This window comes from Ursus americanus, chromosome 6, assembly GCF_024610735.1.
Source record: "Ursus americanus isolate L20-20 chromosome 6, mUrsAme1.1.p, whole genome shotgun sequence".
Taxonomy (NCBI): Eukaryota; Metazoa; Chordata; class Mammalia; order Carnivora; family Ursidae; genus Ursus; species Ursus americanus.
In genome coordinates this window covers 63,461,724-63,488,670 of record NC_142132.1, presented here as the reverse complement: position 1 = coordinate 63,488,670, position 26,947 = coordinate 63,461,724, and the positions used below count along the sequence as shown (strand labels likewise).

The following is a 26,947-nucleotide window of genomic DNA, read 5'->3' as shown; positions in this document are numbered from 1 at the left end:
TTGTACACAAAATTGTAGAGTCTAAAAGCCAGCTTCTCAGAACAAATGATTGTGTTAGCAGACAGAATACTGCAAAATTCCAAATATCTAAATCCTTTGGAATAATCAGATATGTCCCTTCATCAGAAATTAACTCTCTCTAGTACCTACTCTACTGTAAAAGCAAACAATGTAATTCTGGTCCTTCTGATAATTTGGTACTTTGCAATTTTTCTTGTTCAAAATCTCTTTTTAAAAAAATATACTCTTGATTCCCTAAACTAGATAATATATGATAGCAATAGCCAAACAGCTAAAGAGAATAAAAGGCTGTCTAAGAACAAATGCATATGAGACGGTCCTTCATTTAAATCTTCAGATTACAGCACTTCAGGAAAAGTACACAATTACAAAGGCAAAGCACCAGGATCATGAAGAAAGCCAGTATTTTCTGGACGATGGGGAGAGTGAATGGGTGAGGAGTATCTCCCTTGCCAGTTTGCAGACTTAAGTAGACAGAAATGCCTTTATACACAAAATACCTTGGCCTTGCTTTATTTTGCCTTGCCTTGGATGACATTTCAACACATAGGACAAGAGCCAGAGAATTCTTCTCACCATAAATATTTGGGAGAACAACCTTTGAAATACAAAGCTCCCGTGTATATCAACTCTGACTAGAAAGACAAGTTTTTATAAAGAGTTGGCTAACAGCTTCTGACCTTTAATTGTCTCATAGTTTGATATCCATGTAGTCTCAATAGAACATGCTGGAAAATACCATTTCGTGATTTCTTGTTTTCTGTCGGGGTAACGAATACCTTTCTCCTATAGTTTCCTCTATTCTTAGGTGCTATTTCTCTGACATTATATATTCTGCAAGGTGATTTCACAAATAGACTAATTTTTACTTTCCCTCCTTTCATAATGGCTCCCAATTTCCTGTGGGGAACTTGGGTCTTCTCTACGGGTAGACAGTTGGTAGGACTGTTGATCAAGATTCCTTAATTTTGACCCATAGAACAGTACCTGACCCAAGCAACAGTAGCAGGACCTCTCCCAGGTTTCTGAATCTTAAGTGAAATGCCATAAGGAAGAAAATAGACATTTGAAGTTTATTGATTCCAAAGGTAGTACATTGAAGAGAGCCTCTGTCAGTTCCTACTATCTTGACTACCTAGGAGATACCCAAGATTGGTTTCTCCAGCCTTTTGTTTCAATCTATGAGCAAAACCAATAAATTATTTTGTTAAGTTAGCTGGTATTTGTTTCTTTTACTTCGAACAGAATAAACAAATTTGAGTGTGCCATAATTTCAAGTTGATTATTTTAGCTTTCTATACGCCATTTAGTTCCATTTGGGCCAAAGGGTAAGTTTAGAAATATAGTCTCTGGCCGCATAATATAGGAAATACAGATATGCCATATCTTTTTTCTGAAATTTCTTTATTACCCTTCCTTCTTCATACCTTATCATTCAATAGGATAAAAATTTCTTCTCTGGCATTCTCTTAAATAAAAACTTCAAATTAACTGAAATTTCCACTAAGCACACTTATACTAATATCTACAGAAATACAACATTATAAAAGGGATCTTTATTCAACTAGTTTTTTTATCACTTACAAATTAAATTATATTGCACTAGATACCAAAGGAAGTCAGAAGAAATATGACATGGCCTTTGCCCTCTAGGAGCTTATAACCCATAGCATGTGATCTTTGAGTGCCAAAGAGGTGGCCAGCTATTAAATGTTTGGGAGTCAGAGGGAAATGAAAGCAGGAATGGAAGGCCTTATGAAGTAGGTTGGTCCTAAAGAACAATGGAGAGATTCAGGAAAGCGTGGCTCTGGCAAGAAAAACATGAACATGGGTGTGGAATCAGGACAGGCCTGCTACATTGGTGGAAGGTAAAGAAGGCGGGTCTTAGAGGACTCACAGAGGAAAAGAAGATTAGAAAGGTAGCACTCTCAGTTGAAATTTAAGAAGAAAGTGTCTCAAGAAGCCTATACTTATAACCGCAAGATAGGATTTTTTTTCATACTTTACATAATATATGCTGGCATTAATAACCCACTCATATTATCTAAGTGATGGAATTTTTTTGTCCTAAAAAATAACAAGATCTGTAAACATCAGAGAGTGTTGTTTTATTTGGACTATTGGTCCGTGAGTATATTCAAAGTTTGGGGCTCTTACTCATATAACTGTATGAAAATATGTTTCTAGGAAACATATACATTGTAGAATGTTCTAGTACATTCTTTGAAAATTTGGAATCTTTTTTAACCAGAGTATTCACGAACCCAGACTTTGCATGACAAGACACCTTATAACACTCAAAATTATGAGCCATTTTGAGAAGACCATTCTTTGTCACACTACGGTCTAAGGGAACATCACAAAATTAACATTAACTTATCATTTAAGTGTACTTCTTATTTTTAATTTAAATATTAAATATGTTCAACATATTGTAAACCTTGTTTGGAGTGGAGAGAGAGGACAGCATGAAATAAAACTCACCGTAACAAGATAATATCACTCAAGAAAATCAGATTATCATAGTATACAGCACAGTATATCTCTTAATGCTAGAATTTGTTTTATCAAAGGGCAAATTCCAAAGGGCAAATCCCAAATTTTTCCAAAGACAATGGAAAGGGCTGTTGATGAAAGTCTACATTTTACTCATGGTGATTAAGCTCCACTACGTGAGCCTGCATTTAGTTCTGTTCAAGTAATGACAACTCTTTCTTCTTTCCTTGAGCCCATACTGGCTGAAAAGGTCTGTTCTCCACATACAGGATCCCAGAATTGCATATTTGACATTTATGAACATTCACTGTTGACACAGAAGCTTTTTGTCCCTGAAGTGTATACATACATACCATACTATTTTTTGCCAAATTGGGAGTGATTACAATTGATCGTACTTTCAGTTGATGGTCCCTCTTGCCTTGGTTCCCCCCTACCTTGGTTCCCCCCACAGTAATCCTTCTCTAATAACCCCTTTTTGACTGTTACCTATATCTCAGTAAAGATGCCTAGATACATTTTTCGTTCAAATCATAGGAAGTAAAAAGAAAACTTTTTTTCTTTTTTTGAATCTCGATCACTGCCAAATTACCTGGTGCTGAAGCATTTTTTTAAAATTAGGATCACGTGACTACATCCTGGTTTTGGGGGGGGGCAGAAATGGTTGATTCCAGTTGGTTTTGTCTTGACCTGGTCATCCATCAGCTGTGTCAAAAGCCTAAATCATCCTGGGCTTCTTGACCTTCCTCACTTACACTGATGCTACTCTTGTTAAATGAAAGGCTCTAAACCACAGGCCAAGATGAGGCAACTGAAACCCAGGCATGTGGCTGTTGGGGATGAAAACATGGCAGCCACTCTGGAGAACAGTTTGACGGTGGGCATGAGTGAGGACTGTCAAGGGCACAAGGTTTCTTTTTGGGGTAATAAAAATGTTTTTAAATTATTTTAAAGTATTTTTAAAGTAGATTATGGTACAGCTTGCACAACTCCTGAATAAAATCTATGGACCTATACACATTAAGTAGGTGAACTTTATCATATGTGAATCGTGTGTCCACAAAGCTCTTAAAGTAAAACACATTCGAAGCTACTGGATAGTATGTTTTGGTTCTGACTCCAATACAGGTAACAAGTTTCATAAACTACAAAGCAGACCTGCTCTGCGGGAAGCAGTTCTAGCACTGACACCGCTCTTTCCCGACGGTGACTTTTGTTCTTCCAAACATCCATCATGAATTCTCCACCACTGCAGTTTGGGCCCAGGGATGCTGGAAATTGAGGGGAAAAACTGCAGGGGATTCTCATAAAAAATATAAGTAAACAAATCATTCTTTGGGTGTTTTAATAAAAATGAAAATAAGCAAATAATTATTTGGGAATTCTAATGAAATATAGGTAAAAAGATACCCTTTAATACATACTGAGGCTCATAATTCAAATATAAGTTAATTAAAGTCCATTTAATGGGCCACACGCATAAGAGAAACAGTTCACTAATTAAGAAATGACACCTGTGGCTGGTGCTCGAGTCTGCCTCCAGCTCGGCTATCAGTCCACTTCTTTCACTTTCCTATTTCTCAAGTAGCTTCATTCTACAATGTTTGAGGAGTAAAAAGTGCAGCATTTGGAGTCATCACTTGCAAAAGAGTCAACACACTTATGACTGATTTTTGATTATTTAGGAGTAGATGTAAAATACTATAAATTCCCTCTGGGCCAATGATACCAACTTTCAAGAGAACCTACTCCACTTGGTGATTCCTATGTTCATGAACACAGCCACATTAACACCAGTGTTAGTCCTTTAAACGTTATAGTCACTGGCTGAATTTTGTCACTTTCCAATGACATTTCATAATCCATACAGTATATGATTTCTCTTCTGAAGTAAAATACACTTATGTATGTATCAAGGTCATTTTTTTTTTAAAGATTTTATTTATTTATTTGACAGAGATAGAGACAGCCAGCGAGAGAGGGAACACAAGCAGGGGGAGTGGGAGAGGAAGAAGCAGGCTCATAGTGGAGGAGCCTGATGTGGGGCTCGATCCCATAACGCTGGGATCACGCCCTGAGCCGAAGGCAGACGCTTAACTGCTGTGCCACCCAGGCGCCCCGTATCAAGGTCATTTTTAAAGGAAAAGAAAAAGAACCCACCCTGTTGTCCTTCTAATAAACTATTAAAACTCTTTGTAAAATCATACTGAGATATCCTTATTGTATAGACATACCCATATCTATTTCTATATCTATAATTCTGTAAGCATTTTCTACAATATGGCAGAGCTATAAAAGGAAGTCAACTCCAAATAATAATTTTAGTACCACCATGAATCCAATTGTTGTGGCCTTAATCAGATTGTCTCAGAAGTTAAGAGAGAATTAAGCCATTTCAGACTTCTAGTATATTAAATACTCAAAAAAAAGAAGCCAAAATGAGGTTAGAAAAAACAAGATATCTGTTAGAAGTTGATACTTTAAAAATTAATGCTATTAGCCAAAAAAGTGCAAACAGCCCATGTGTCCATCAACTGATGAATGGATGAATAAAATGTGGTCGCGCCACACAATGGAATATTACTCAGCAATAAAAAGGGATGAAGTGTTGATACATGTTCCACCATGATGACCCTTAAAAACATCATGCTAAATGAAAGCAGCCAAACACAAAAGACCACAAATTACATGATTCTCATTTATATGAAACTTCCAGAATAGGCCATCTACAGAGACAGGATGTAGATTAGGGGTTGCCTAGGGCTAGGAGGTTTGGGGGGAAATAGGAAGTGACTGCTGATGGGTATGAAGTTTCTCTTGGGGGTGATGAAATGTTTTAGAATTGTGATGATGGTTGCACAAGTCTGTAAACATACTGAAAATAATCAAACTTTAAATAGAGGCATTATAGGGTATGTGGATTATATTTTAGTTAAGCTGTTATTAAAAATGTAAACTCCAACTGTATATATTTGTCAAAATTCATTATATTATATACTTAGAACTATTGAATTTTACTGTATGTAAATTATACCTCAATAAAGCTGACTCTACAAAGGAAAAAAATTAATTCAGGGGCGCCTGGGTGGCACAGCGGTTAAGCGTCTGCCTTCGGCTCAGGGCGTGATCCCGGCGTTATGGGATCGAGCCCCACATCAGGCTCCTCCACTATGAGCCTGCTTCTTCCTCTCCCACTCCCCCTGCTTGTGTTCCCTCTCTCACTGGCTGTCTCTATCTCTGTCGAATAAATAAATAAAATCTTTTAAAAAAATTAATTCTATAAACACACACACGGTTAAAATCACCAGATATATGGCTTGATCTGGAGACGAAATCAACAGTCTTTGTAGGAGGTCCTTCATGCACGTGAGGCCCCTCCCCCAAGCCAATAGTCCTTCTCCCCAGCCATGTCCACACACACTCCCCCAACACACACGCCCAGACTTTTAGCCTAGAAACACGTTATACTAGGGAATTGAGATCAGGAGATGAAGTGCTGCTTCCTTTGATACGTAGCTTCTCAAACAACGGAGTAACAAAAAGCAAAACTACTTTCTGCTCAGGTGCAGGAATGACCACACGGCATAAAAAAAGAATCTAAGCAATGAAAATGAAACATGAATTCAGGGTTTCTGAACTACATCCTGGTGTTTGGATGTCTTATGCGTATACACAAAAAGCATGTAAGGAAAATGATATGAAGCAAGTTAACATTTTCAGTCACTTAATAGCTTCTCTGTATTCCTCTTAATTTTACCATAAAGCTGGGGTAAGAGGAAGAGGGCAATTTTTCTACTATGTGGTTCCAGAATTTTAGGGGTTTTACTATTACATATTTTTATTTGGCTTCCAATCTAGTCTATGCTACTTACCACGTGTTTTTGAGCCAATTACTTAACACCTTTGAGCCACACTTTTCTCGTCTTAAAATGGGATAACCGTGAATTTCAAGTGCAAAGCTCAGTGCCTAGCACACAGTAAAAAGTTTTAATAAATGTTAGTTATTATCTTAAAAACCATGGATGATTCCTGGTCACTTGATAGCCTCTTTACTAGTAGTTACTAGTTACTCACGCTAGAGTTTTATAGCAACTAGTTACTGAATCATATTTAAATTTAGGGTTTCTAAGACTTTTTAATCTTTACTTATCTCTTAATATTTAGAAAATTTAAACCAGGATCTGGATATTGCTAGATTCCAACTTGGAATAATTAAAAAATCGTGTTTAGGGGCGCCTGGGTGGCACAGTGGTTAAGCGTCTGCCTTTGGCTCAGGGCGTGATCCCGGCGTTACGGGATCGAGCCCCACATCAGGCTCCTCCGCTATGAGCCTGCTTCTTCCTCTCCCACTCCCCTGCTGTGTTCCCTCTCTCGCTGGCTGTCTCTCTCTGTCAAATAAATAAATAAAATCTTCAAAAAAAATCGTGTTTACTACCAGATTTAGCTTCCTTTTATTGCAGGTTCAAGGTCTAAGCATTTTTAGTGTTAGGAACCTCAAAAATTGCATTTTTTTAAAAATCACCCTGTGATTCTGACAGAGGTCATCCACAGACGCACTCTGAAAACGGCTGCCCAACCACAGTGGTTCTTGACTGGAATCGAGATGCCCTTCAACAGATGACTGGATTAAGAAGTTGTGGTCCATATATACAATGGAATATTACTCAGCTATCAAAAAGAACGATTTCTCAACATTTGCTGCAACATGGACAGCACTGGAGGAGATAATGCTAAGTGAAATAAGTCAAGCAGAGAAAGACAATTATATGGTTTCTCTCATCTATGGAACATAAGAAGTAGGAAGATTGGTAGGAGAAGAAAGGGATAAAGAAAGGGGATAATCAGAAGGGCGAATGAAGCATGAGAGACTATGGACTCTGGGAAACAAACTGAGGGCTTCAGAGGGCAGGGGGTGGGGGAATGGGATAGACTGGTGATGGGTAGTAAGGAGGACACGTATTGCATGGTGCACTGGGTGTTATACGCAACTAATGAATCATGGAACTTTACATCAGAAACCAGGGATGTACTGTATGGTGACTAACATAATATAATAAAAAATATTATTATAAAAAAATCATCTGGGGAGCTTCAGATATTTGTGATGGACATCGTACCCCACACTGCTCTGGGACAGGGCCTGACCCCTTCTGTCATTCTAATGTGCAACCGGGGTTGAGATTCACTGTTCTATAGGAGAGAACACCCCCTGACCAGGCATCACATCTTCTTCCCGGTGGAGAAGGGATACAGGCGAGGGGCAGAAGAGGTTAAGAGTTGGGGATGAAGGGAGAGACTGGAGGATGTGGAACCTCTTACCTGAGCCCACCCTCCCCAGCGCAGCAGTCAGCACTTCGCTGTTCTTTTCTCAACCCTGTCCTCTATAATATGGTCAAGGACAAAGCTTATTTACCCCCAAATCTTCACTGATCAAAAGCAAAAATTCCTATAGAAGCGATGACCATGACAAAGTTATTTTCTTGATTTTCTATAAAATGTTTGAAAAAATGCAAAGGGGGATCATTGTCTATGATACAAAATTTAAAAGATGATTACATTCATTTATCTGAAGATTTGCAAAAGTTTTTTCTAATGAAAATAGGAGAAAATAGTGTCAGAAAGTATATCAACTCAAAAAACAACCTCCAACATGTTAATGTGCCCCGGTGAATTGGAAGGCTATAGACAAGAAAGCATCTCTCTCCAAAGAATCTTAACTTACAAAACAAGAGAGCAGAATAATTGAACCTTCTCAGGAGAGCACGGCACTTATTTTTCTAACCACCCCAGAGCGAGGAGGGAGAACAAAGGAATGGACGGTTGCCTGCTCTCTCTTCTTTTGTGACATTTGGCTCCGTCCCCACTGGTGGTGGCAATGCTATTAACCCCACACTTTGATGTGGCAACTCCCCAAAATCTGTTGGCTTGTTTCCGGCTGGAAAATGAGCAGAGTTCCAACCTTGTGGCTCCAGAGAGAGCAAGTACATTGCCAGCCAGAAGAGAGAAAATTTTCCTGTCTCTTTCCCTCTGTCCCAAATGGCCAAGCCTGGGCGCACTACTTCTAGACAATCATTCAGTTACCCATCATCCACCCCTCCACAGTACAGCAGCCCAGGAAAAACCTGAGGAGAAGCAGCTCAGTGCAAAAATGGTCACCCCACCTCTCTGGGTCTAAGTCACATGCCCCAACAGAGGGCCTCTGCAGTCCCCAGCCTCTTCAGTCCCCAGCCTCTGCAGTCCAGCCTCTGCAATCCAGCCTCTGCAGCCCCCAGCCTCTGCAGTCCAGCCTCTGCAGTCCCCAGCCTCTGCAGTCCAGCTTCTGCAGTCCCCAGCCTCTTCAGTCCAGCCTCTGCAGTCCAGCCTCTGCAGTCCCCAGCCTCTGCAGTCCAGCTTCTGAAGCCCCCAGCCTCTGCAGTCCAGCCTCTGCAGTCCAGCCTCTGCAGTCTCCAGCCTCTGCAGTCCCCAGCCTCTGCAGTCTAGCCTCTGCAGTCCAGCCTTTCCAGTCCCTAGCCTCTGCAGTCCCCAACAGAGCAGGCATGCGGCTGGCAGGTAAAACTCTGGCAGGTTCTAATGATGATGATAATGCTGCTGCTGACGGTGATAATTCTAATAAAGCTGTCAGCAGAATGATGGCGTCACCTCTTAATTTGTTTAAATTAGCCAAGCAATCTCTCAGTTTGAGGAAGGTAGTGGAAGAGAAGCTGGGATCCTCTAGTAATGTTATTATATGGTCCCCAAGGAATGGTTAGTAGGATTTCCACTTTTCTGTTGTGTCAATAGCTACAGCTTCATATAAGTACATACACAGATATTTATTTCTATAAATACAGGAAGACATATATTCTAGAAAATTCAGCATAAGGCATAAGAGCGTGTGCTTGGGTCCTAGACAACCTGGGTGCACATCCCGTCTCTGGTACTAGACAAGAGTGCGGCCTTCAGCTAGTTACTGCAATAACTGTGCTCACTTTCTCCATCCATAAAGGGGAGGGATGATAGCTCCTACTTCATCAGGCTATTGTGATGATGACATGAGTTAGTTTACGAAAAGCACTTAGCACAGTGCTTGACACATAGTAATTTCAATGTAAATTATTATTTCTTATCCTTTTAAACATAATTGTTTGTCATAAAAATATTCTTTTTTATCTTGGCAGAGATCCTCTCAAAATCTGAAAGTACTATCCCTACAAATACCACCGGCCAGCACAACCATGGCTCCCCCTCCTTCCCTGTCACAATAGTGCACACGCGTGCACACACACACACACACACACTCACTTTGGCAGTGAGCACTCCACTACTAAATTCCTCCCTCCAAAAAAAAAAAAATGACATTTTCCACATCTCGGGTAATTTCCTGCCAGTAAGAAAATGTCAGCAAACGGGGGAGGGAAGTGTCAGTGAGGAAAGAACACAAGGACAAGGACAGTCTGCTCTTAGGTCACCAACAGTCAAGAAAAGACAAAACAAAGAGGTGCTGAGTCCAAATGAGGTTTGCTTTCATCTCCTCTCTTTTGTTCTCTTTCTCGCTTTTATTTCCTTCCTTCCTTTTCTTCCCAACTCAGGAAGCCACACAGCTTTTCAGCACCTTTCCCAGCCACTGCTGTACTTGTGGGTAGACTGGAGGTGAGCACTGATCATCAGAGTTGACAGCGACTTTTAAAATCCGCTCCTTGGGCGCCTGAGTGGCTCAGTCGTTAAGCATCTGCCTTCAGCTCAGGGCACAATCCCAGGGTCCTGGGATCGAGCCCCACATCAGGCTCCTCCGCTATGAGCCTGCTTCTTCCTCTCCCACTCCCCCTGCTTGTGTTCCCTCTCTCGCCAGCTGTCTCTCTCTGTCAAATAAATAAATAAAATCTTAAAAAAATAAAATAAAATAAAATCAGCTCCTTTGCCTCTTAAAGCGCTCCGTGAACTCGAGCTCCTCTTCGTATTCTTCACACCCCAGTTTTCGAATCTTCCCAGTTCAAAAAACCCCTTTCTTATTCCAAAGACTCCTAAGATCTTCCTTTCTAAACCAATTCTCAAGTAAAGGTAGTAACTCTATGTGCATCAAAGGGGCAAACGAACCCCGTTTTAAGGTTGTTTCTCCACTCGGGCTTGTTTCTAATCATCAAAGCACCTAAGCACGCTTACTAAGCACATATGCACTAGCACTTAGCACACGAAGACCTCCAGGGGACTGCAAACCTGACTACCCTGTGGGATCACCCTGGAGCTTAAGAAAGACCCACGCCTGGGCCCACCCTCCAGCGATGGACACGGGATCCCTGGAAGGGAGGCCAGGCTGCTAGAGAGCTCCGGGTGATTTGTGGTTGCTGAGCAGCAGACGGGGACGACAGCACCCTAGGCCGACTGAAGTAATCGCACATCCTAATGCACTGTCATAAAATCAAAGACTTGGCTGCTTTTAGTTATTTAAATTGATTTTCTTTTTTTTTTTTTTTTTTTTTTTTTACCCACTTCAATCATGGCTGTGGAAAAATATTTCAGAATGTCCTTAAATCCCAAAAAATGATATCATACTTTCTTAGGAATTCCCTAAACAGTGGACTTAAGAATATTTTCTAAGGTTTAAATACTACTTAGCCATATCATGGAATAACTCCTAATTACCATTTTCTCGTAGTACTTTCTATATATCAGACACAGTGCCAAGGACTTTCGAATGTTATCTTTTTTTTAAAGCTTTTATTTATTTATTTGAGAGAGAGGGAGATCGCGAGAGAGCATGAGTGCAAGAGCACGAGCATGGGTGGGGTACGTGGTGGGGGAGTAGACTCCCCGCTGAGCACGGACCCCGTCACCATCACCGGCGCTCTATCCCAGGACCCTGGGATCAGGACCTGAGCTGAAGGCAGAGGCTTAACCGACTGAGCCACTCAGGCACCACTCAAAAGTTATCTTTTTAATCTGCATGCAACTCTACATAAAACTTAGGTAGGTATTCATAATCCTCGTTCTACCCCACTGTCCATAGGCTTTCTGTCAAATTCTATTTAAAGCTCTCTCCATTTAACCTGAGACGTTGGCTCTTAATGCAGGGTCATAAAGTGGTCTGTATGGTTGCATTGTTTTACTTCAGGAAGTTGATGGTAAACTTGGTTTTTTAATGGATACTCTTTGATTTTCAAACTTTTTAATGGGTATACTTTATTTTTTTTAAAGATTTTATTTACTTACAGAGAGAGAGCAAGCTGGGGCGGAGGGGCAGAGGAAGGGGTAGAGAATCTCAAGCCGACTCCACACTGAGCATGGAACCTGATGTGGGTCTCAGTCTCATGACCCTGAGATCATGACCTGAGCCAAAACCAAGAGTCGGATGTTTAACCAACTGAGCCACCCAGCGCCCCTTTAATGGATATACTTTCATATGACTGAATTTGCTAACATCACCCAGGGGTTTACACTGAACCAACTGATGTCTAAATACTATTTTGACCACTTCAGGACCTTTGAGAAAAATACAGAGAATATTATGGTCTTCAAATCTCCTTTGGCCTTTATTCGTAAAAGTCTTTACCAAGACTTTCTATTAATTTCATAGAAGTTTTTTTTAACATTTTCATAGCACAAAAAACACTAAACACCACTAGTCAAATCAACACACATTTAGAGCCAGCATTAATCACTCTATGCTTCCATGCTATGTTGCTGACACCTCTCTTTTCTTCTTCTTTCATCCTGGAGTGCATTATAATTAGCCATTTACTCGCCTTGGGGTCATGACCTGAGCTGAAGGAGACGCTTCACCGCTTCACCGACAGAGTCACCCAGGCGCCCCTTTCACAGAAAAACTCGAAAGAACACTCTCCCTGCCTGCACGTTCTCACCTCCTGATGACTGCTCAAGTGTTCTCTGGTTCCCGCGTGTCCACACAAGAGAAACGTCCTTGTTGTGGAGTCCCTACTGCATCAGCGTGGGGTCAGTCACACTTGCCCTTCACCACCCTCCTGACAGTGTTCCCCTCTCTCCTTTCTGCAAACCAGTGCCCCTCTGGCTTTCCGGACCCACCCAACCCCACAAGCTCTCTACCCTCACCAACAGACCACATGTCAGCAAAGGGTGGAGTCCCAAGTCTGCATCCACAGGCTTGACCTCTCTTGAGAACTCCAAATTCACATGTCCAACCCATTTCTTATCATTTTCTATGTCAAAATCCCACCTGGCTGTGCTCAGACCCCTCCCACTCAACACAGCCATAATTCCTCCTCCTCCTCCTCCTCCTCCTCCTCCTGAATTTCGTCTGGAAAACCAACACAGCCAGACTTTGATTTGCCCAAGCACCCTCCCCGTCCCTCCTCCCCGTGTCCCGTGTCAGCCAGGACCGGGCCTGCCGACCCCGAGCTCTGCAGTCGGACGCTTCTTCTGCATCTTCTTTGCAAATCCCTCAAAGCCACCTATTCATGGACCCTTCAGCTTCTGCTCTCTCCTGCTGCAGGCCATCTGCAGACTGCTGCCAAACCAGGCTTCACATCATCTCAGATTCCACCTCCAACTTCTCAGATCTCTCAGCAGTTCCTCACCACCCCCAGTGTATCCACTAGCGGAGCACAAGTTTTCTGCGTAATTCATCAGTATAAGCACATAAGGAAATCCAAGATTTTTCCTGCCCTCATGGAGCTTACAGTCCCCATCAATGAACAACATTATTCAAAACTTATAAATGACAATAGAAAATTGGTTCTAGAAGTCCATGTTTTGTCCATATATTAGATATTTACATCTTAAATACTCAGCAAGTTACTAGATTCCTTTTGTTTTCCTCTAATGATTTGCAACAATCCAGCCCCCAGCTACACCCCTCTAGGATGTCCCACAAACCTGTGGTCCCCAAGCCGTTGTCATAATTCAGCACCAGAGTCAGCTCCTTCCCTCCTCCAGAGAGGGGCCGCAGGGCGAGTCTGTCTCCAACTTGCCTACCAACTCCTGCTTTTCCTTTAAGAATTAGCCTAAAATGTCTCCTCCTACTTGTTGTCATCCTGACTCTCCAACAGTCAGTCTTTCCTCTTCTAGATCTCACACCAATTTGGACAATCTTGCTATTATAACATTCATCCTAATATACCCAATAACTTGGTATTATTTGTTACTATTTGTTAAACTACAAGCCTGTCCCGCATCCCGAGCACTAAGAACTGTGTCTGGTGCATAGTGAAAGCTCAATAAATCTGTATGAAATTAATGAATGCTGGAAAACCTACTTACCTAACTCTCCTGTATATTAAAATGATTAATCAAACACCTTTCATTCCACAAAATGAATTAAGTGCATTTAGAAGATACCACGCATTTATTTGTAAGAAAATAAACTACAAGGCATCGTGGAACCAAAACCATGTGGTCCCTGCCTCCATGGAGCTTAGAGGCTGCTTCCATCACTGAATCTGAAGGACTAGCCAAACACGTGAGTAAAAATAAAGAAATTGTGGGGTTTTTTAATTTAAAATTTTTTACCAATATAACATCAAATGATATGACTTTAATGGTCAGACAGTTACCTGATTCTCTCCGATTTGGTTTTAAATGTTAAAGATGCTTGACACACTCTCTGAAGTGCAATGAGGGCGGGGGAGGGGCGGAGGGTGACGCATTACTGGAGCCAGGACAAGGACAAACTGTGGCTCAGAGCTGTCATCCAGAGCCTTCTGTTTGTCCTCGAAATTGGCTCCGTCTCGAGAAGATATGTGGTTTCTCTAAACATGGCATTCTTGTTTTATTTACTCAAATGCTTCCTTCTCATTGTCGACATCTGCTCTGAACTTTTCAATTAGAGTCAGACTCCCTTGTTTGTAAAATAGCTCATTGACATAAAGTGAGGAACACATCTTAGCTAGTCAAATCCAATAAAGTCAGCTTTAAAAAATTTTATATTAAAGAATTTTCACTGCAGAGAAACTGGAGTTATTAAAGATAATTTGGGACTGGAATCATACACAAATCCACTACTTCTTGTTTTCATTTTTACTTTGGGGTTCATATAAATTAAAAAACAAACAAAAAAAACCCTAAACTGCTGTATTAACACAACTCAAAAGCCAAACCTTTAATTCAGTTTGCAATTTAAGAACATTCCCAAATACTTCCAAGTTTAAAAAGAGAGACAGACTACATGGTGAAAATTTGCCAGGGTAAAGACAATGAAGATTTCTTTGTCTGAGCACGGTAAGTCAGGCTACAAATACAACTTGCCCAAGGGGGAACAAGGATCAATTTCCCAACTGATCATTATCTCACATTGGGGTGAGAAGGAAGAACAGGAAGGAAAATGTTTAGAGAAATAGCTCTGGGCCCTGGAATTAAATCACACTAAACGTCCCCAAAAGGGATAGTTAACACAAGTAATTAACTGCTGGAGCCTCTGAATTATGAAAGCAGCATGGCCATCAGAAAAGGACATCCACTGACGCTTGAAGGCCTTACAAATAGGTCACAGTCCGGCACTTAGCAAAGAGCTCCTCCAAAGCTAAGTTATCTTCCAAAGCAGGACTTAAATACGGTGCGTACTGGGCTATGTTTTAGCAAAGTGGAAGAAATAGGTTAGAAATAACATGGATTGAGTGTAGGACCGTGGAAGCCTGAAGCCAGAAGGAGCCTTGGGAATCATCTAGCAAACTGACAGCCCTCGGGCCAGATCTGATCCCTAGATCTCCAGAGGCATTTTGCTGGCCTGCACAATTTTTATCTTATTTTATTTATTTATTTTTATTTTTACTTTACTTTTAGCAATTCTGAATGAATTGCCAATGAATTAAAACCGGAAGATTTCACATAAAAATCTGAATTTTTGGATTCTCTTGAAAATCCATCAGAAGACCTGGCAACACTGGGCCCTTATTCCCACAGAACAGCTGGCTGGAACTGAGTAGCTTTCACTCTCATCGAATGGACATGTTCTCTCCAGTTCCTCTGACTCTCTAACATCTCCCTGACACAGGACCAAGGTTGACCGGCACTTAGAGTTTCACCTGTGCTCTCTCCACCCTCTACCCATCGTCTGCTTTCCCTGTCTCCCCTGGGTGAACCCTGTGAACTTGCTACCACTGATCTAGGGGTAGCGTGACTAGAGAAGAGGCCAGTACCGAGGTCCCTCACTGACCAATCCGGTGAACAGTCACCTATTTCCAGTCCTGCTCTCAGGCTCAGAAGAGAAAATGGCCAAATTTGTAAACCACTCAGAGCCTGAGAAAAGATGAAAAGATCTATATTTAACAGAGTTAAGAACAGGCAAAATGAGAGCCAGACGCTTACATAAAGTTGGTATAATCAGGGGGAATGAAACATGAGAGACTATGGACTCTGAGAAACAAACTGAGGGCTTCAGAGGGGAGGGGGGTGGGGGAATGGGATAGACCGGTGATGGGTAGTAAGGAGGGCACGTATTGCATGGTGCATTGGGTGTTATAAGCAACTAATGAATCACTGAGCTTTACATCAGAAACCGGGGATGTACTGTATGGTGACTAACATAATATAATAAAAAAACATTAAAAAAAAAAAAAAGACTTGCAAAAAAAAAAAAAAAGTTGGTATAATCATTTCCCTGAATCCCACACTCTTATCATGTTCCCTATGCTACTGGGCTCTTGTTTCAGCTTTTCTCTGAAGTAGTAGCTAGTACTTGGGCTGCACTTTGAGTGATAGGGTTTGTGTCATGACGATATCTACACTGATACGGTTTGTGTGATGATGGTATCTACACTGGTGTGTTCTTTTGCTTAGTCTATGGTTTACATAATTGGTACATGATTACGTAGAGTCCAACCTGCTGTCTGAGCACGCCCTTGAGGATGTCATGTACAAACTAGTACATTTGCTGTATCACTTTCAGAATAAAAACTCAAGACACAGGCAACATATAGGGGATGCTGAAATACAGGAAGATCTGGTGCATTTGGGAGGGTTATTGGGCATAATGAGAAGAATATTGGAAACTGACACTCTTCCAGAGAATCTGGCAGATCTGGTCTTTGTGTTTAATGTCGGCACATTCGCTAATGTTTTTCTCATCCATATCCTATCTCTTCTCAAAATGCTGAAGAGTTTCTTTTGAGCGCGTCCTAAAAGCACAAGATGGTAGAATAGTTTGAAGATACGTTAAAACATTTAACTGTCTCATCATTAATTTGTAAGGTAAAATTAATCAGAATGATGCGTAATGTACACTATGACTATAGGTATATACATATTTGAAAGTTGCTGAGAGAGTAGACCTTAAAAGTTCTCATCACCAAAAAAAAAAGCTGTATGTGTGATGATGGGTGTTAACTAAACTTACTGCGGTAATCACGTCACAATATATACATACATGGAATCATTATGCTGTACATGTAAAAGTAATACAATGCTGTACGTCAATTATAATTCAATTTAAAAAAATAAAATCAGAATGATGGGAATGAGGATGCAAATTTAAAAATAGAGAAACGCTTCTACAGGTAGCAGGCTCAATTTCTAACTTCTTTTAACAAGTTGTCCTGTATTATGCCCGTTATGTAATAGTTCAACAACAGTTTAAAGGATGGGCTTTTGAGAGACATTTCTTGGCTTCAAATCCTGGTCCCATCATCTACTTAGCTGAGTGATCTTATTAACATTATCAGCCTAAGATCAAAATTACTCCTTCTTGCTCGATGAAATAAGGTATGCGGCTCACATGACATATCGTGTTTAATAAACATTAATAATAATTATTATTATTGGCAGCTGAAACAAAGAACAGACAATGGCTCTACTCTGCATATTGCCCAGGAAAGTGGAGGTGTCTTCCTATCCAGAGTTTTCATCAAACTAAGAGTTGGTATACCATAAGACTGCAGATTTGGGGGGGGGGGAACGGTCAGATTTATATAAAACATTAAAGGCTACTTGAAACATATTATTCTTTTACAGTAATGTTTATAGGAAGCAAATACCATTGAGATTTTATCCATTTATTTATTTTAGGGTATAAACAAAACTGAAATCAAGGTATAAACTACAGTTAAGGATGCTAACATTGGGGGAGCGTGGGTGGCTCAGTTGGTTAAGCAACTGCCTTCCTGGGATAGAGCCCTGCATCGGGGTCCATGCTCAGCACGGAGCCTGCTTCTCCCTCTCCCTCTGCCACTCCCCATGCTTGTGCTCTCCTGTTCTCTCTGTCAAACAAATAAATAAAATCTTAAAAAAAAAAAAAAGGATGCTAACATTGCTGGTATAAATAATAATAACAATAATAATGATGTTCAATCACGTTTTTAATTTCTTCATATGGCTTGTCATATTCTCCCCAATCTAGTCCCATCCTACCTCCCAGCCTCATCTATCTAAAATTCCAGGCTCCAGCCACTCCAAACTACTCTGCTTCCTTTGAACACATGGGAATTCCAGAACCCTGTGCTATTCGCTTGTTCCAGCAAGGTTCCTTTCAATGGAGGAAGTCCTCTTCCTTCTTCAAATACCAGCTCAAACGCTACACCTGCTATGTAACTTTTTTTAGTTCTTAACCTTGAACGAACCTTCCCTTTTCTCTGCCATTCAACAGCATCCTAATGATGTTACTGCCATATGACTCCATTTATACTATCTTGTATCGTACATATTTCATAAACATACCCATTTCTCCCCCCTAGACTAAACTCTTTGAAGGCGGGGACCGTGTGTTCTTTGCTTGACCTCGGTTGTTAAATTCTACTTCAACCTCATTATCTACAGGGAATACTATGGTATCTGCGAAGAACCTCTCAAAGAAAAGGCCAACTAGCTCAAAACATATGCACTCTTGCAATCTTTAATTAAAATTAAAGTCACTAGGTGAAGCTTTCTTGAAAAGCTATACGTACACAAGCAAGACATTGTGGGTTTTCGAAACTTCCCACTGGCTTTCTATACTCAATAGTATTCTATAAATTAAATTCAAGAGATATCTCACTTGAGTAAAAGACCACAAAAACTGGGGACTCAAAAGATTGGGGTGAGGAAATAAAGCTTGAAAATCCAACCACATCTTTCTAACTGTCCTCCTCCAGCTCCAGTTTCATGACCAGATACAACCAAAGCACCATGGTCTGGTCTGTCTTGGTACAGATTTAGACCCCAACCAACACACACGTCACCTCCATCTCTTCAGAGTCATAGCCAGAAGTTGGAAGAGATTTCCTAGCGTCCTGATTCACTTCCCCATATCATCTCCCCTTCCCTATATTCATCCTATAGATATGAAGGGTCCTTGGTTCCCCCCCCCCCACTTGCCTACACACAGGGGAAGCAACACAGAAGGATGTTCTTAATGGTGCTAAACTTATGCATTGTCCCAAATTTTCAGGTTGAAATATTTTATTATGTAATTTCCACTTCCTAGGGCCTTAACAAGAAACCTTATTTCTAGCAGTGCTATAGGTAGTAACCCTGTTAGTCGCATGTTATTTAAAAGAAGGTGTGATCACGCCATGAATATCGATACTTTCACTTCGGAATCTTCCCCAGTTTCCTCAGTCTTCTGCCTGAACCAGCCAGAACAATTTCTCAGAGCTAAAGCCAACCTGAATCTAAGGAACTGTCAGGACATACCAAATAACACAGTTTGATGGAACAACTAAATATCCTCCTGGCGGGGGGAGGGATCCATCTGCAATCTGAACTACTATCCAGGTAATTCGAGATTGAAAAAAAAATACAGCCAAACTAATTGTGACCCAGGAAATTGACCCAAAAATTGTTATATTAAATACCTTACTGTATATTATTTAGTGTAAATCTCGCCTAAACGGCCCGGATGGATTGAACTGGGCTGGTTTAGACCTGGCAACCGAAGAAGCACTGATTTGTTTTTGATGGCCAAGTTTTTAAATGGTGGTCAGCTCTTTCCAAAGCCTCTGGCGCTGCTGAAGCCAGAGTAGGTTACCCGGGGCGAGCCACAGATGGAGCGGCAAGCACCCAGTCCTCCCAAGTTCCCGCTCGGTGTGCAGGCGGTCGAGGTGCCCGTGCCTCACGTGGTGGTCGCCGGGACTGACCCGGTGGTGCTGAACCTGGCGCGGCCGCCAGGAAGCCGCTAGCCCCGCGCGCTGCCTTGCTCCCACCCCTGGAGCACCTTGGCGCCCCGGCCGCGACCCTCCCGGGGCGGCGGCGCGCATCAGCTCCCCAGCGGGTACCCGGAGGCCTCGCTGCCCTCTGAGAAACAAGGGACCACCTGGTCGCATCCCCCCCGGCCCCCGCTCTGCCGCCAGCAGCTGTCTCGGGAGTTTCGGGGCAGACCTCCGCCCTGAGCCCAATCCGTAGGTCCTTCCTTGAGGAGCCCTTTCTGTCTTTCTAGCTCTGTCTCTCTCTTCCACCTCCGCGCAAAATGCCGCCCTCCGATTGCGGGGAAAACGTGCCCACCGCGGAGAAGCACCCCATCCATGGGGGCGGGTATCAAGGGCTGCGCCCAGGGAGGACACTCAGCCCCGCACACACCCCAAACCAGAAACCTGTTCCAAAGTGCTTGGCCGCGGGGGACAGCGTCGCCGCCGCCGCCTCCTGCTGCTCCGAGCCAGAGGAGTTGCTTCTCGCCTGTGGGAGGCGAGGCAGCGCGGGTGGCCGCCGAGCCTTGGCGCCCTCCCGCGGGCTCCAGCCCTTTACCTGGGTAGCGGCCTCGGCGGGGCTCCGGGGCGCAGCACCGGGCGCAGAGCCCCGGGCGAGCCGGCCGGGTGGTGCGGTGAGGACCGCGGCCGCCGCTCTCCCCTGCTGCTCGGGGCCTGCCGGGCGGTATTTATCCGGGGGCCCGAGCCCGGCCCCGGCCCCTGCCGGAGTATTGGGCAATCGGTCCCGCTACGCGCGGCCCCGGGAGCCGCCGCCCTCTGCCCCCGCCGAGCCCCGCGGCGGCGGCGGCGGCGGCCGCGTGCTGGGAGAGAGGGAGCCGGCCCCCGCCTCTGGGCTCCACCTTCTCTTCCTCCTCCTTCCCGGGAAGTTCTTCCCCGCGGTTTGCCCCCCCTCTCTCTCCTTTGCCGGGCACCCTGGCCAGTCTGAACCGGTTGTGACTGCGCGGGTGGCTGGGGGAAGGAGGAGGAGGCGGAGGAGATGGAGGCGGAAAAGCGGGCGGTAGGGGCGCTGCTCCTGCTCTGGCGGCTCCGGCCCGAGTCGGGCGGGCCAGGCGGAGGGAGGACAGCGCCGGGGCCGCTGCCCCCGCCGGACCCGGGGCCACCAAGGCCTCGGGGGAGCGGGGCACCGCCGGCCAGGCGCCCTGTCGGTGCGCACACGCGCGCGTCCCCCGGCGCCTCTGCGCCCCGGCCGCCCACCGCGTGCCCGCATCGGCTCGCCAAAGACCCAGGTCATTTGGGGGAGGCCGGGGTCTAGAGATGAGGGCGAGTCGCCTCCGGTCTCCCAGGCTCCTGGGGCCGCCGGGCGCCCTCCTGGCCAGAGCTGTATACCCAGCTGGCAGTGATCCCAGAGAACCGGGCACCAGAACTTTGTGGAGTCGGTGCTCCTGGGCAGTGAGGAGTGAGGATGCCAAGTGCTGTCCTTTGTGACAGCTCCATGGGAAAGAAGGGCGACCCCGCAGTGCACACAGCGTACTGGGAGAGAGGGTGCATCTAAGTACGGGTTCAGTCTGTTCGGCAGGTGCACTGCACTAACAGTACACTCATCTTTGGCTGAAAGATGATGGGCATGGGAACGGAACTGGTGTGTGTTGTATCCCCACAGAGAGTCACTGCAGCAGACTGGGGACAGTTCCTACGTACCAGGGGCTCACAGGGTGAGGGCACCTCCCAAAGCGATATGCACTTTCAGTGTATACATATTTCTGGGAAGGGGCACCATACCTTCTACCAGCTTCTCAAAGAGGCCTAGCGCCACCCCCCATTACCCAGCTGAGAATTCCCTTTATACACTGAAGCCTCTGGTTCTGACCTAGACAAAGACTCCACACTTGGCAAAGGGTTGTTTCTGAAGTCCAGATTAAGCTGCCTCACCTTCCTGAGCTGCTGTTTTCTCGTCTTGCCTGCATGGTGCAGTCTACCAACTGAGAGCTCCAAAAATCCTCAGGACCCTGACCGTGCGTGTCAAGTTTTCTTACAGATATGAAAACTGGTTCATCCCTTTGGCCCTACACCACTCCTTTCGACCCAAATTACTGACTTTCAGGTTACGGGGAAGAGGATAGCCAGTGCTAGTTGATATTACATATTTTGTGTTGATCTAAGAGGGAGAAAGATTGGGGGCGGGGAATGAAGTAACAGAATGAGAGGAAGGTGGTCGCAGGAGTAGTTCTGGAAGGGAACATGGATGGAGAGGTGATGCTGTCAACACCATCAAAAATGTATTTCTGAGAAGGACGGAGGATCGAATAGGGGCTTCTCACTACGTTCTGTTTTTGAGCTGGTTCGTGGTTACTCAAGGTGTTCACTTTGTAAGAATGCATTGACCTGTACACTGATAGCGTGTGTACTTTTCTCCATATGGTTTGTTAAAAGATTTTTAGAAAGTTTTTTCTTTGATGCAAATACCCTCTAACCACCAAAGCAAGTGTCATCTTGATAGTTAGTTGTTTGAACTAAAATATAAGATTATATTCTGAGGACAAGGAAACCCTGCTTGAAAAATATTTGTGTTTGCCAATTGGTTTCTGAAGTTGTCTTGTCCCTGTTCTCATCTCCATCAACTTTTCCCAGATTTTTTGAGGGTTTTTTTTTAATTAATTTATTTATTTTTAGAGAGAGAGCGCCAGGAGGCAGGGCAGAGGGAGAGGGAAAGAATCCCAGGCAGACCCCACGCTGAGCATGGAGCCCAACTCGGGGCTTGATTCCAGGACCCTGAGATCATGACCTGAGCCAAAACCAACAGTTGGTCACTTAACAAGACTACACCACCCAGGTGCACCTCTCAGATTTCTTTTACAGAAAGTCTGTGATCAGCACTCCCATGTCTGCTCAGGCCAGTCCACATCTATCAACTAAAAACTGAAAATAAGCTCATTCTTACACACGGGAGCATGGTCCCAACTTTAGTGTAAGACTGGATCCCAGGGGTCAAAAACTCAGATGGCTGGGGGTCCAGGCTCATATTGCAATGAATGGAGCGGGCAGAGGCAGCCCGGAGGACTTAAGGAGTGTGGAAGGTGGCTCTGGGAGCAGTGGCCACTGGCTTAGGGAAATTGCTGCCATTGCTAGAATGTGAGAATTGCCCCTACCCCCTTGTGAAGGTTCATTGTTCAGTCACACCTCAGCAGAGCAATTAGACATGCAAGAGAACTCAGAAATCTAGTCCAGCCCTGACATTTTACCCATGGGAGGAATTTGACCGAGAGAAGCTAGGGATGTTCTGATCACACACCCTCTCCCACCGCCCCCACAGTGCAGAGGGGGTGGAGAGCAGGTTGGCAGAGACAGGACCAAAACCATCTCCCTACCATCCAGAATTTTCATACCCAATGACTGGAAAAAGCAAGATTTGCTAGCCAGGTGAGGGTCAGATAAGTTTCAGTATTGCTGGCTTCACAGCTCTGTGCAGCCCTTGCCCTTTGGGCCTCTCTTGGGCCCCAAAGCGTACGTACTTGCAAGACAGAGTGAGAGAAAAAGACAGGTCATCAAATAAGCTGGATTTAATAAAACTCCCTTGGGAAGAAAGAAACCTGAATGTGCATTTAAAGAAAAATTGATACAGAAGTAATGCCCTGGACAAAGAAGTTGGTCCTTTGCCTTGTATTATTATTACTGCTGTTTGGAGCATTTATTAAGAAGTCTGTGATTTGTGAGATATCCTAAGGCCCACCTCCTCTTAGACCATTTGCTGATTCAGTCTTTTAGAGAAAAGACAGAGAAATTAACCTAAAATTGTTCTGCAGACCTCACAGCAGCCAGGAAGCCAGAAACATGGAGGGCAGATGAAGGCATCAGTTGGTCAGGGGAGGGTGGGACATTTGTCCAGCGTCTGAGTCACCCGTCCAGTGCCTGCCCACTGAGCAGACTTCCCTTCCTGACTTACTACACCAGGACATGTTTGTTTCTTTTTTTCTTTTGCACATGCTGCTCTTCCCCTGTTTATGAATGACGGCATAGCTGCATAGATACTACACTTGAAAATAAAAATAAAGAAAATAGAACTTTGAGTTTTCATAGCAGGTAGCTCAGATCTAGAGATCATTCTATGAATTCCATTTCATTCTCTCACACTCTAACAGATAAAAGATCAAAAAATACAAGAAGTGGATAAGCCATTCTCTCACATACTGTACACGGCTTTGTTTAAGAGGACAAATTTTCAAATGTTAAAAATGACTTTAAAGACATACTACATCAGGGGCGCCTGGGTGGCACAGCGGTTAAGCATCTGCCTTCGGCTCAGGGCGTGATCCTGGTGTTATGGGATCGAGCCCCACATCAGGCTGCTCTGCTATGAGCCTGCTTCTTCCTCTCCCACTCCCCCTGCTTGTGTTCCCTCTCTCGCTGGCTGTCTCTATCTCTGTCGAATAAATAAATAAAATCTTTAAAAAAATAGAAATAAAGACATACTACATCATATTTTTACTTGTAATTCTCCAGAGTATTTTTCATCTTTCTCTTGCCTTTACTTTCACCACATTATTGGGCTCAAACAGTTTTTAATCTTAGGGGAAGGGATAAATGCTATTCTTTGAGTGCCGTTAGTAGCCAAGAACTATGCAATCCCATGGGTTACATATTGTTATCTTCATTTTACAGATGAGAAAACTAGAATTCAGAGGGTAAGTTACTTGCTTGTTGGTAAGTGATGGAGTAGGACTCAGTCTGAGACCAGACTGAGTCTGGCTGGTCGCTACGCCTGTGTCCTTCCTACTCTACCTAAGGAAAACGATCCCAGGTGGTAAGAGCTAACACTGAGGCCTGCCAGCTCACTGAGCTCACTACCACCCACAGCAAACCTAGGAAGTACGTGCTATTATAGTCATCCACGTTGGCTGCGAATGAAAGTGAACTAGAGAGAAGTTAAATAGTTTGCGTTCAATCACACACTTAATGACAGGTGGGCTGGAGTTTTAATCTAGGCATCTGTGCTCTGAACCACAACCCTATATCCTCGTGAAAGTGGAAATCAGAAACGTAAAACTACACAGAATGTGCATCCTTCTGTGTGTGTGTGTGTGTGTGTGTGTGTTCACACATATACACTTTCCACTCCACATCCTTCTGACTTGCATTAAACGGTTTCAAGGCCATAATCAAAAATAACTTAAATTTTTATATGTACCAGTTTCCAAAGCACTGAGCACATATCCGCATGTAGGACTCCCAACATCTATAATGTACTCATGGTTTGCACAGAGAAACTATCAAATCCTGAAAGCAGGGATCTGCTCTGTCCTGTTCCTCCCTGCTCCCTAGAGCACAGTGGCAGCAATAGGGCAGCACTTGGCTTAATGAACTTTTGCTGAAACAATGAATGGCCAAATGAGCAATGAATGCATGAATGCGTGCTCAAACTGTTAGCAACTTTTTTGTTGCAACAGTGGCCTTACTCTGCCAAGCTCTATTTTATTATTTTTTTTAACTGAAGAACAATTGACATACAATATTGTATTATTTCAGGTGTACAACATAGTGATTCAGTATTAACATACATCATGAAATGGTCACCACAATAAGTCTAGTTACCATCTGTCACTGTACGAAGTTGTTACAATATTGTAACAACTGTGCTGTACATTATATCCCCACATCTTATTTATTTTATAACTGGAAGATCCTACCTCTGAATCCCCTGCACCTGTTTCGTCCACCACCCACCTCCCCTCTGGTGACCATCAGTTTGTTCTCTGTATCTACGAGTCTATTGCTCTTTTGTTTTGTTTGTCTGTTTTATTTTTAGATTTCACATAGAAGTGAAGTCATATGATATTTGTTTTTTTTTTCTGTATAACTTCTTTCACTTAGCATAATACCCTCTAGTTTCTTCCATGTGGTCACAAATGGCAAGAGCTCATTCTTTTTTATGGCTTCGTCGTGTTCCATTGTGTATATATGCTACATCTTCTTGATCCATCCATCTAGCGATGGTTACTTCTATATCTGGGCTATTGTCAATAATACTGTGATGAACACAGGGGTATATGTAATATGTATATATATATATATTTTTTTAATTAGAGTTTACATTTTACAGATGGGACACTAAGGCCCCATGAGGTTCAGTGAGCTGCCCCAAGTTAGAGGGCAACAAAGCAGCCGAGCTGTAAGCAGACAGGCAGTGTGAGTGCAGGGGCCACGCTCGTGAGTCGAGGCCGTATGGCTCCTGCCCGTCCCTGTTCACAGCGTTATCTCAGGACCCAGCACAGTGCTTGGGCATAGGAGATCCTCCGGAAATGTACTGAAGGAGGGAAGGAGAAAATTCCCTCATGTGTCCAGGACAGTTTCAGACCATTTCTCACATATTAATTCCCTCATGGAATCGTGTCTGTTACAAACTCAGCTCATATGATCTATGATGACATTGAATAATAGATCCCCGGAGAAGCGTTTAATCCCAAAGGCAGGCTGTCAGGTTCAAATGTACCAATGAATTCAATGTCTTTTTTGGAAAATACAGGTGGAATTGATTCCTGTTGTTTTAAAATCAACATAAGACCTCTGAACTGAACGTTTTTGTGAAACCGTGCCAGTTTTGTTCACGGTTCTCTGTCTGAGTGTCTGACTTATGGGCAGTGTGTAACAAAGTTTGAGATAGCCCCAAACAACATCTCAGCTCCAGATGGGAAGTTCCAGCATTCTCTTCTCCACCGCATGATGTAGGTGAAAAAGCCTGACCCCTACTCTGTGCACAGGGTCTATGCGTCCAAAATCACGGACAATCCAAATAGCTTACCACACGGTTTCAGCGAGTAAACATTTGGGTTTTTTGAGTTTGAAAATAGGGTCACCTGAGAATGAGGCAACACGCTGCTGCTTTGGCTTCTTGAGCCTGGTTTCGAACATGGTAGCTAACGTATGAAACTAGACGTTGTAGAGGAGAAAATATACCCTTGAGGGACGAGAGTGCACAGTCAAGCACGTTCTGTAAGAGTTTAGACTCAGGCAGAAGAGTGCAAATGGAATCGGCCCAACAGCGCGACCAGACTGCTCCCGCCAGCTCAGGCACGCGCACGGGGAAAGGTGTGCCCGGCCCTCTCCCTCCTACCCGCACTGCAGCTTCTCCAACTTTCCAGCCAAGAACTTGGCAGTTATTCCAAACCACAGGCGAAACAACCAGCTGCACAGCTGAAATGTGTTTGAAGTCTTCTGCTTTATTTTGAAGGTGGATGTGAATTCTGCTTTCTACTCAATGGCCATAAATGTTTTAATATCATAACAATATTCAATATTTATAATTATCTATTTACTTTAATTTAAATATGTTCTGTTCATGGTATTTAATATTCATTTTTAAATTTAATAATTAAACATTTAATATTAATAATTACATCTAATAATAGCTCACATTTTTAAGCAATTTATAGATACAG

The 26,947-nt window shown here is 43.4% G+C and overlaps 1 protein-coding gene across 4 annotated transcripts in view; it reads right to left on the bottom strand.

Annotated features, from left to right (window-relative positions):
- Positions 1-20,440, bottom strand: part of SLC16A9 (solute carrier family 16 member 9) — a 52,543-nt gene extending 32,103 nt beyond the window's left edge. The window contains exon 1 of one of the 4 annotated variants that reach the window (XM_045783135.2): positions 20,116-20,440. The gene's annotated coding sequence lies outside the window, so the exon portion shown is untranslated. The other 3 variants (XM_087863098.1, XM_045783131.2, XM_045783132.2) reach the window with 3 other exon arrangements.
- Positions 20,441-26,947: the final 6,507 nt, after the last annotated feature.